Source organism: Ursus arctos, unplaced genomic scaffold (genome assembly GCF_023065955.2).
Source record: "Ursus arctos isolate Adak ecotype North America unplaced genomic scaffold, UrsArc2.0 scaffold_6, whole genome shotgun sequence".
In the NCBI taxonomy this organism is placed as follows: Eukaryota; Metazoa; Chordata; class Mammalia; order Carnivora; family Ursidae; genus Ursus; species Ursus arctos.
The window spans coordinates 41,493,651-41,505,119 of record NW_026623078.1 but is presented as its reverse complement, the minus strand read 5'-3'; positions in this window follow the sequence as shown (position 1 = coordinate 41,505,119).

Genomic DNA, 11,469 nt, shown 5'->3' with positions numbered 1-11,469 from the left:
ACTGAAACTCTTAGATCTAACTTCAAAGCCCAAAGAATCCTCAAACATTGTTATAGCTCTCATATTAGAAATATTATTTCATCAAGACCTTGGTTCATGAAGCATGAGAGACATACTTGATTTGGGGAAAGAGACAATTGTAAAATCTTAGCTTGCTGATAAACATTGTTGGCAATGTACAAAATAGTATTGACTGGAATAATTAATGGTATGGTGTGATATTTTATAAATCTGTGAAAGGAGCTACTTTTTTCCCCCCTGCAGTTAAATAACCTAGTATTAGTTACAATGTGATAAGTAATAACAATTTTTCAGATTTCAAAATCAGAAGTTATACAAAAATATGTCAGATATTCCAGAAAAACTCATTCACTGCAGCTCGCTCCTCTGCTTTCAAATAGTTGCTATAATTCATATTCTGAGCATATTCTAGACAAAACTCAACATATAATGCGGGGGGGGGGGGGTAGTGTCTTAAATATATAACAAACATTCAACTTCCCTTAAGCTAAAAGATCATATATTTGGTAGTAAGAATTAAAAATAAATCAATATTTTTAAGTAATAAAAAAGAGGACCTATTTTCAAAGAATAGTTCATATAAGAAGCTTTTAGCAAGTATCTACTAACAGGGGCACCTGGGTGGCTCAGTCGATTAAGCATCTGCCTTTATTTCACCTCAGGTCATGACCCTAGGGTTCTGGGATCGAGCCCCCCCATCAGGCTCCCTGTTTGGTGGGGAGCCTGTTTCTCCCTCTGCCACTCCCCTGCTTGTGCTAGATCGCGCGCTCTCTCAAATAAATAAAATCTTCAAAAAAAAAAAAAAAAAAAACCCACGTATCTACTAACAAATTATTGGCAAACCAAAGACTATAATCTGAAACTTTTTTCAACTTTTTCTTTTAAAAATTCCATTTGTAAAGGTCATGGATTCTCTATATATACTTTTTAACTAGAGGAAATAAAACTAAGTGTTCCATTTTAACAGTTTTTTAAAAAAAACAAATGAACTTGTGAAAAAGACTGATATTTTCTGTCCAAATTAGATTCTCTTCTTCTTTCTCAGTAATAGAATTCCAGGGTGAGCATATGACTTCCTAGCCCAAAACGTCACTCCCAACATCCCTTGTAGTAGGTACTTCTGACTTTGTAACTGAATTTTGGCCAATGACATCTGTGAGAGGGAATAGTATGATCCACTTCTGTTATGTTAAAGGAACATATCTTTCTTTTTTCTTCTTTGTCCATGCTCTTTTCTGAAATGTAGATACAGTATTGAGCCAGTTTATACTATGTAGGAAAGGACAACTCTCTAGGAAAGGTAGAACAACAATTTAGAAAGATCCTTGGTCTCTGGGTGCTCTTGTAAAGTAGAACTGCTTCAGTAGCCCTGGACAGCTCATATCCTTATTGTTATTAAGAAAAATAAAATTTTGGTGGGGCGCCTGGGTGGCGCAGTCGTTAAGTGTCTGCCTTCAGCTCAGGGCGTGGTCCCGGCATTCTGGGATCGAGCCCCACATCGGGCTCCTCCGCTGGGAGCCTGCTTCTTCCTCCCCACTCCCCCTGCTTGTGTTCCCTCTCTCACTAGCTGTCTCTCTCTCTGTCAAATAAATAAATAAAATCTTAAAAAAAAAAAAAAAAAGAAAAAGAAAATTTTGGGGCGCCTGGGTGGCACAGCGGTTAAGCGTCTGCCTTCGGCTCAGGGCGTGATCCCGGCGTTGTGGGATCGAGCCCCACATCAGGCTCCTCCGCTATGAGCCTGCTTCTTCCTCTCCCCTGCTTGTGTTCCCTCTCTCGCTGGCTGTCTCTATCTCTGTCGAATAAATAAATAAAATCTTAAAAAAAAAAAAAAAAGAAAGAAAAATAAAAATAAAAATAAAATTTTGTCTTATTTAAGTACTTTTGAGTCTCTACAGCTGAAATTTACCACAAAACTTGGCACCTAAAAGTGATGTCATGACATAACACATCTTGAAAAATGTAATATTTATTGGCTAAATTAACAGGAGGTGGGCAGGGAAGACACAGATATTCCTGGCTGAAAAGTTGGAATGTTGTTAAAAAGTATTTGGTAAAATTTTGTTTCTGATATCTTGGAAACTAGACTATATGCTGACTGGTACTAGAACTCTAGGGAAATAGTTGAAAAGAAAAGTCCTGAATGCCAGTATAAATTGTTATGTAGTGATGGTTTTTAACAAATTCTGCAAAAGTAAAATGAACTCAGGCTATTGCCAATCAGCTTATAAGGAGCAATTTAAATATATACAGCAAGGATGAGGGGCATTCTCTCCCTGCACTCAGCAATCCAATTTGGCTGAGTGACTGGTAACGGGGAGCCTTGAAAATTAAAATAATAAAGAAAAACTGCTTTTGTACTTAAACTAAGTAGTTTATATGAGGTGGCTCTGAAGCTAACAAGATATATGCCCCCATGTATTTCTCAAACACTTCCAGTTTAAGATTTTTAGGCCAGAAAAAGAAAGCTATCGTGGTGGCAGAAATCATTAAGGGGATTGTCTTTCTCACCTAAACCTATTATCTAGATTGCTTTAAGGTGGTCTCTATTACATTAAGAAAGCAGGATGAGCAGAGAGACTAGTGAATAAAAAAGATAAAGTCTTTAGGCTTAAAAAATATAAATAAACAAGACTTTTGGTGTTGGTTACATGGCTGTGGAATTTGTTGGATGCAAGTATACTAGAAATCTGTTGAGTTTCTAGAGGACCATATTGACAAAGAAATTTCAAGCATCCATGCCACAGAGCATGTGACCTAAGTAGTGCCCATGTCCTCAGAAGAGCAGCAGCAGAAGTAGAGCTGGAAAAGCTGTGCAGCCACTAAGACAGGTCCGCTGTCCATTGTTCACTTTAAATGTGGTCATTAGGGATAATGGACAGGAAGAACCTTCCAGAGGAAAATTCAGGAACAAATGGAGGACAGTGTGTAAGGGTGTTCCTCCAAGAGAACAGAGCCAGGAATTTTGAGATGAAACAAACAAGGAACTTACTTCACTGCCAGGACAGGGACGTATTTGCAGTTTCCATCCAGTGTGATTTGATACTTATAATGGACACGGGTCTGCTGTGTATTTCCCATTACCCCTTTTCTGAATATAATTTTTAGTAACATTATCTTGTTTTGACTCCACAATCGTATTTGAGTTGTGTGTCTGTGTTGGGGGTAGGTTTAAATAACTTGTTTTTTGATTTAGAGATCACCCCACACACACTCAAGGTTATCTGGACCTTATGGAGGTGGATGTATGCGATCAAGATTCTAACATTTGAGCTAAATGCATTAACTTACTGGACATATAGAATTAAATCATTTGGAAAAGAGGTAAGTATGGTTTATGTGTACAAAGAAATGCACACATAGATTCAGGTGCTCAAAAGGGTAGATAGTAGAAAGACTAGTTTCCCAGTATTGGATTACTCTTCCATAATATCATTTGTTATAAAAATTAGACTTTCTTCAGTCATAGATTATATTCCCCAGGTTCCCTTGCAATCATGCCTATCTTTTACTAAGTTTTGCAAAGTTTTTACTAATTTTTACTATGTTTAGCAATAGTGTGTGAAGAGGTAGTGTGTGCCACCTTCAGGTTATACCCTTAAAAAGGCTTGTGCTCCTTACCCCATTCCTTCATCTAGCTTCCTGAAACATGAAGTTGGTGATGAGTTATCCCGGGTCATGTGGACAAGGAAACTACCCAGGGGTACTAATGCTACAGCTGGTCTGAGTTGCTGGCTGCTATATAAACCCTAGACCACCAGCTTGTCTCCTAAAGGAAATAAACTATCTTGTTTAATTCATTTTAATTTGGCGGTGCACCACAAAATACTGATTTGCAGCAAAAGGGTTTCAGGTGTGCCAAGATAATGATCTCCTCAGCCCTTAGAGTAGCCAGGCAGAGCTTGAAGCTGCTAGAACCATTGGCTAGTCACCATTTTCTCAAAAGATCTTAAAAACAAACAAACAAAACCTCACGAAGTATAATTGATCTACAGTGTTACATTAGCTTCAGGTGTACAACATTGATTCGATAATTCTATACCTTACTCAGTTCTCAGCAGGGTAGGTGTGGTTACCATCTGTCACCGTATAACATTATTACAATATTATTTACTATATATTCCCTATGCTGTACTTTCTCATTTAATGCTTTTCTATGTATATCATTACATTAGAAACATGGGGAAATACTGCCCTAATCAATACAGAGTCCTTTTTGAGGTTATGGGTAGCCTGCTGCACTGAAACCTTGAGAATGCTCAATGTAACAACAAGAAATACAACACAGAAGTAACTAGTCTAAGGATGCCTGGGTGGCTCAGTAGGAAGAGCATGAGACTCTTGATCTCAGGGTCATAAGTTTGAGCCCCGCGTTTGGTGTAGAGATTACTTAAAAATAAAATCTTAAAGAAAGAAAAAGAAGATGAATAAGCAAGCCACAGACTGGGAGAAAATACTTGCAAACCTGACAAAGGTCTTATATCCAGAATTATATCAAGACTCTCTGTAATTCAACAATAAAAGAACAATGCAATTAAAAAAAGTCTGTGCAACTGGTGGCAAGCAGAATTTCATTTTTCATAATCCAATATGGCTCTCATTCATAAGCCCTCAGCCTGAGAAAGTGTAAAATCAGCTTGTAGCTCTGACCTACATTCACCTGGTGTCCTCCTCAATTCTTTTGGGTTATTGAAAGGATCCAGTAGGGGTGTGCCTACGTAGGAAACAAGAAGGCCTCCGAGATCTCTATGCACTGACTCCACTGCATATGTTTCATTGTGTTCTCACCAACTTCCTAGTGAAAGCAATAAATCCCCCATGTGAAAGTAAATTCCAGCAAATTCCAAGTTGTCATTTTTGCCTATCCTCAACAGACATCAGCCTCGGTGGTCTGGCCTAGAATCCCTATTACTCTTTAGAATAATTTCGTAGAGGCTTAATGTAAAAAATAAACCCAGAGGGTAAAGTAGATCATGCCATTAACATTAACAAGAGTTGTAGATAAGCAATCCATTGCAAAAATATTTAATACAACTCTTTGGCCACAAGCATGAGAAAATTTCTAGTTGCCTTTTGAATTTATACAGGATCAGAGATTCTTGGAGTCAGTCATAAACAAAGCTGATTTAATGACTCCTTGTTTGGAACACTAAACTATTCACAGATGTTAAGAAATAAAGTAAAAATGCGTTGGCACATAGGATGATGAGGCCCTACAACCTCCACCCACCTAGTCACCTCCTTAAGGGAATGAAAACTCAAAGTGTTACTTTTGACCACCCTGGGCTTGCTAAGTCTCAAAGATCTCTATGCATCTATGACTAATGGTTTCTTTTCTGTCTGGAATTTAAATGTAAAACAATTTGAGGAGGACCACACCTTCCCTGTAGGCCTTTATTAACATGAGGGGAAAAAAAAATCAGTGTTCTTTCGAACTGGGCAAGTGGGAAGTAGAATACAGAAGTAAGTTATCTAGTGACACATTAAGTAATGTTGTAGGACATGCAGCCAGAAAGCTCCTTTTCTGGAGCTGTCCATCTACTCTAACCAATCTTCCCTTCTGAAAGAAATCTTGACTGTGGCTTTTGCCATATGGCAAGATTGTATGGTATATGACATATGGTGTAAGAAACAAACACAGACTGGCCATTGACCTAGGATCTGTTGCCCAGATTGGAAAAGGGTCAATAGATCTTCTCTTTTAAGAATCTGAAGGAAGAAGGGTACCTGGGTGGCTCAGTTGGTTGAACTGTCAACTTTTGATTTCATCTCAGGTTGTGATCTCAGAGTTCTGGGATCAAGCCTCTCATTGGCTCCACACTCAGCAGAGAGTCCGCTTGAGGATTTCTCTCCCTACCCCACTCTGTCATGCTGGCACTCTCTTTCTTCCTCTTCCTAAAATAAACAAAGCTTTTAAAAAAAGAATCTGAAGAAAGAAATAAGCAAATGAACTACTTGACAATAGGAACTGAAGAAGCAAAGTCATGGCTTTGCCTTATAAACTCTTGTTACACAAATTTCACCATGAACTTGACTTTATGAGGAGGACTTCCATTACTTTTAAATTTCCTTGCCTGCAGTGTAATGAACTTGTCCTGGTTATATTCACCATAATGACATGTTTAGGGTCTTTTCCTTCTCATACTGTAAATACATATGATTGCTCAAGTGAGAAACCTGGTTATTCATGAATCTTCCCTCTTCTTTATTCCCCAGATTCAAACTATCAGTAAGCCCTGTAATTCCTACTTCCAAATACATTTCAAAGCCAACTACCTTTTTCCCATTATCAATTACCAGCATCTTACTCAGTTTACCATCATCTCTCCACTAAACAACAGAAGCCTCCAATAGTCTAATGGCTTCCAATTTCTACTTTCACCTCCTGTCTATCTATTTTTTACCAAGCTAGCTGAATGATCTTTGTAAAATGTAAGTTGTTCCAAATCACTTACTTGCCTAAAATGATTCAGAAGCTTTCTGTTGTGCTTAGAAAAAAATCCATACTTTTTGACACAGACTATAAAGCATGCATGATATTTTGGCTGCATAGCCCTTGCTAAAAAACAAAATTCAACTGAGTAAATTTGAAGACCTAATTGGCTTCATTCAGCATTTCATGAATTGGGCAGCACATTCCATCTAGCAAGTAGAGAGGAGCTACAACGAGCTGTACAAAATGGAGGGTTTTTATAAATAGAAAAGGGCCATAAAGTAAGTTTTCTAACAATGAGTGGATTGTTTCAGACTGTGTCACCTATCTTTGGGGGAAGTTCAGGGTCTGTTATGCAGATTACCTCACTGGCATTGACCGGGAAACTTCAGATTGACTGGTTAAAGGTCACATTTCTGGGAGAGGATGAAACTTCAATTAAGTCTTGGTTTGCTGTCCTGGGGGCAAGCAACTCAATTTTGCTCCCATTGTCTCTTGTTTAATACTCTTGTCTTGAGCACGCTATGAAGGTGTACACACGAGTTGTGTCTTTCCACAGTGTCAGCTTTATACAATCATAGAGCAAAGTTAAATCAAAACTATAAAGCAGGTTCAGGATTCCAAACTCCATGACAATTCACCATGTGCTTAAACTTGGCTTCTTCCACAGCACACAAAGCAGGACAGAGGACAAGCCACACAACAAACAGAATAACAGAAGGGTGCAGGAAGTTAATGAACCAATCATGAAATCTGTCTGTGGGTGTGCAGTGGAGATGAGGCCTCAGTCTGGTCTGGGTCGGCTCTCAGCACTTAACTGCTTCTGATGTTCAAGGAGTGAAGGATCTTGGTTCTGTTCAGAGATCAATCAGGCAGAGCCTTCCCGGGCAGTTGCCTTTTTTAAATGGTGAGATATAGAGGGATCAGGTCTGAAGAGTCTGACAGTTTGCTGCCGAAATCCTTCCCTTATAAAAGGAATTTAATCAGTTTTGGGTCTCTGCAGACCTCCTCTGGTTCTGCTCGTTATCAGTTCTGGGGTGTCAGCTGACGTTGGTCCCGGTGATACCTCCTGGCAGGGGTACCTTAACTGCTTGCGTCATTGCTTGACACAGGCTCCTGCTTGACATGAGAGACTCCATTTTGCTCTCTACAATGCTGAAACCTCATCTCATGCCATTTCCCCCTTGCTTGGGTTCCCTTTCACCGCCTACTTTTCAGTTCTTCAAATGTACTAAGCTGTGTTCCACTTCAAAGCCGTTATCGGAGCATCCTGCCACTTGGCTATCCTCATTTTCAGAGGGCATTTCCTCAAAGGGCCCTCCTTACTGCCTGTTATAAAATAGTTTTTCTTGTTATTCTCTCTTAAAACAACTTTTAAAGTACATTTCACATTTTGATGATGTGTGTTTATTTTTATGATTACTTGTCCCTCCCTGTGAATTGCCAGGTACATGTGAAGAGGGGCCATATCTTCTTGCTTTAGCACATTAGTGTAATGTTTTGCACATAATAGGTAAAAATAAAAACAAATAAAAATCTCATTGAGTAATTAGTGATAATATATGCTCCTTTGCTCTTTGGAATTAAAAAAATTTAAAATAGTATAGTAAAGTGAATCTATTTATTAGTCTTGAAGAAGGAAAGAATGTATATGTTGATAACATAATTTGGTATTCCAAAGAAGAAAGGAATACCACTACCTTATTTTTTAGATTATTTTTATTTGTTGGTAGTTAGCTTGTTGATTATCTGTCCCTCCCTGTTGACTGTAAGCTTCCTGATGGCAAGGCCTCTGTTGTTCATAGGTATATCTCCAGTATCTCTAAAAAATAATGATTTTAATATATAAAGGATATGTGGATTGGGTTACCTGGGTGGCTTGGTTGGTTGAGCATCAGTCTTTGGATTTCACCTCAGTTCATGATCTCAGGGTCATAAAATCAAGTCCCAAGTGGGGCACCCTGCTCAATGGGGAGTCTGCTTCTCTCTCTCTCTCTCTCTCTCTTTCTGTCCCTACCCACACTGGCACTCGCATTCTCTCTGTCTCTCTCAAATAAATAATTCTTTTAAAAGAATAATGAATGGATTTAAAAATTACTGTCGAAGAGTTGCAGAGGATGATGCACGTACAGAGAAATACAAATAACATTTAGGAACTTGCCATGTAAATTAGAACATAATTCTTTTTGGGGTTAGTTCTTGGCTCTTGGATAAACTTTTGTTCAGTGACAAATTTATTAAAATGATATATGGAAACTTGCATTATAAGTGAAACTTGTGGGTTTCAACCATGGGTAGGAGAAAGAATTGAACATCTACTGTCCTAAATAACAATTCTATTAGAAATATTGCAATGGAAACCTTGTATTTGGGGAAGGATAATGTAATCAAGGCTCTTCACCAAAGAGCCTTATTTATTACAGGATTCAGAAGGCAATTTCCTGGTTAGTACAACTTACATTCGTTCCTGTTTTTGACTTATACATCAAAGGGAATATCTCCTAGAAGTGTGAGGATATTAATTCTCTAATTCAAACACCCTAAATATTTGGCAGCCTTAAATTTGCACTAAGATACTGTCATATCTATACAGCAAATTTAAAAGGATGCCATATGTGGTTGTTTCTCAAACAAATAGTTCCTTAAATACTGCCTTCATACATACCTGTTCATTCATTTGTTTAACACTTACCTGTCACTGGTGTTTGGGAAATTTTGCATAAATGAGTATCTACTGCTTGAAACAATTATTTACAGTCCCTATAGACGTCCAGTGAATGGACTAGATCTTTCATTTTTAATCTTTAACTTCACATTAGCATTGTCTGGGGGCAGTTTTAAAATGATCTATCCCTAGGTCCACCAAAGGATCAAATATGGATTTTTTAAAGCTCCTATGAATAGCTGGTGTTGCTGGGTGAATTACTGTTATTTGTTAATGAAGCAGCCCTTCTTTCTTCATGCTCTTCTGAGCTGAGTTAATGTTCACTGAACACAAAATGGGACCGCTTAAGTGTCTGCCATTTTCTCCATTTGAGGCCATGAATACTAAGAGACTTTGCCTTTTTCACTTCTTTTCAGTCAGTTTTGTATTAGCTTTGTTTGATTTGTAAATATCCTTTTTAGTAGAGAATAGATAACAAGATGTGTTTTTCAATCCTCTACATCCAGTTGTGTTGTCTGTTAGTGAAAACTTGTGGTAGAACTGGACACAGTCAATACAGAGAATAGTTTCTGGTCAGACTCCACAAATCACTTGTATTATGCATAATACGTCACCTTGAGTTTCCACAGATTAAAATAGTCTAATGAATGAAATATTTATTAAAAGACTACTCTGCCAAATTAAGAATCCAGCAATTTATAGAATGAGAAAGTAGAGTGAGTATTAGGGGCCAGGAAAAATAGGCTTATGAGCTTCAGGATATTTTCTTTCCATCTTATTGTTAAATTCCCTTTCAGGTCCATCTTGTCATAATTTATTTATTATAATATGTATCCCCAGAGTGATGAAACTTTCCGTAATTGTGTGATTTTCAGCTGAAGTGTTGCATAAAGACAGAAAATGAGACTTTTTCCCTTGGTTGTGTGAGTGGTGATATTAGACGTTATTGGAAATGAGTAGAGTGTGTTAGGCTAAAGACAAGACAAAGACTGCCAGGAAAGCCATGTCAGTTCACGGTATTAATCTTGTCCTAAATGGTATTGAGCATGTGCCAGCATCCCTGGAACAAAGCCATTTATGTGGAAGCCAAGGAGAGGAAGAGCAGGTGGCCGGCAGAGGAGTCCAGGCACTTACAAAGCTGCCCCTGTTTAGTGGCCCAGCCTTGAAAAGCTGCCTTGCCGGCGGAACTGAGTGAATGAATCCCAATGTGATTGACACACTGTATCAGTGGATGCTTCTGACTCATCATTAGCATGCGCATGAAACCAGGAAATTTAAATGAATTGCCATAATCTTTGTACACCAGCTCAAAATGCCAGCCTGTTAAAAGTCGTTTCTTTTTTTCCAGTTAACTATATTTGGAGTAGATGGTTGAGAGTTCACATTTGGCCCAACAAATTAATGGGGCTTCAACAATTCACTAAGCATAGTTGTTCTTCGGGGACAAGAAATTAAGGAGCAACGGCTAAGCTGATATTCAATCATGGCAGTTTTCTTTTAGTTGAGATCCCCATTAAAAGCCAATTTACTAATCCAATTCAGTATGGGTTAGTAAAAACATCCTTTGACCATATTTTTATAGCATCAATTATTCTTTTTTGTATCTTTACCAGATTCATGAATCATCTCTACTAATCATCATCTCCATGATATCTAGTTTCTTTTTTTTAGCAAAAACCTTGGTGGACAATGTGCATGGGAAATTAGAATGTATAAGCGAGCAGTTTAAAGAAAAGCTACATACGGTGCATGGACCCAGAGATATTAGATAATGCCTTTGCTTCATGAAGTATTATGAGTTCCTATCAGGTTTAATATGCTGCTATTGAACATAACTTTTGAACAAAGTAGGGTTTCTTGGTAAATAAAGCTCTATTTTACAAATAACACGGGCATAGGCACACAGATGGCTCTGGCCTTGTTTATCTTTCCCTTTATCTCTGGAACCTTCTAAGGCTGCTCAGTGGGAGTCGGTATATAAAAACAACCAAACAGTGCTGATTAAAAAAAATAAAAATAAATGAAAAAGACTGCAGGTTTGGGAATAGATGGTGATGATGGTGGTGATTTAATTTGAAAAGTAGTGAGTATTTATGGTTCTGATCCTGGCATAAAAGGTAGATTTCCTGACTTTATTAAAGAGGATACTTCTTGCTCTTATCTGAGATTTCTCTGTGTCATTGTATTTGTTTTTCCCCCTTGTTATAAGTCTCTGAAAATCTGTCAATTAACAGTATTTTGGTGTACCTCTTTCTCCTCTTGTTAGTGTAACCACAAGTAGGGTGAAGGAGCTAAGGGCCACTCATAGAGTCACATGAATCAGTTCAGTAAGTGAAGTCCTTTCTAATACCTA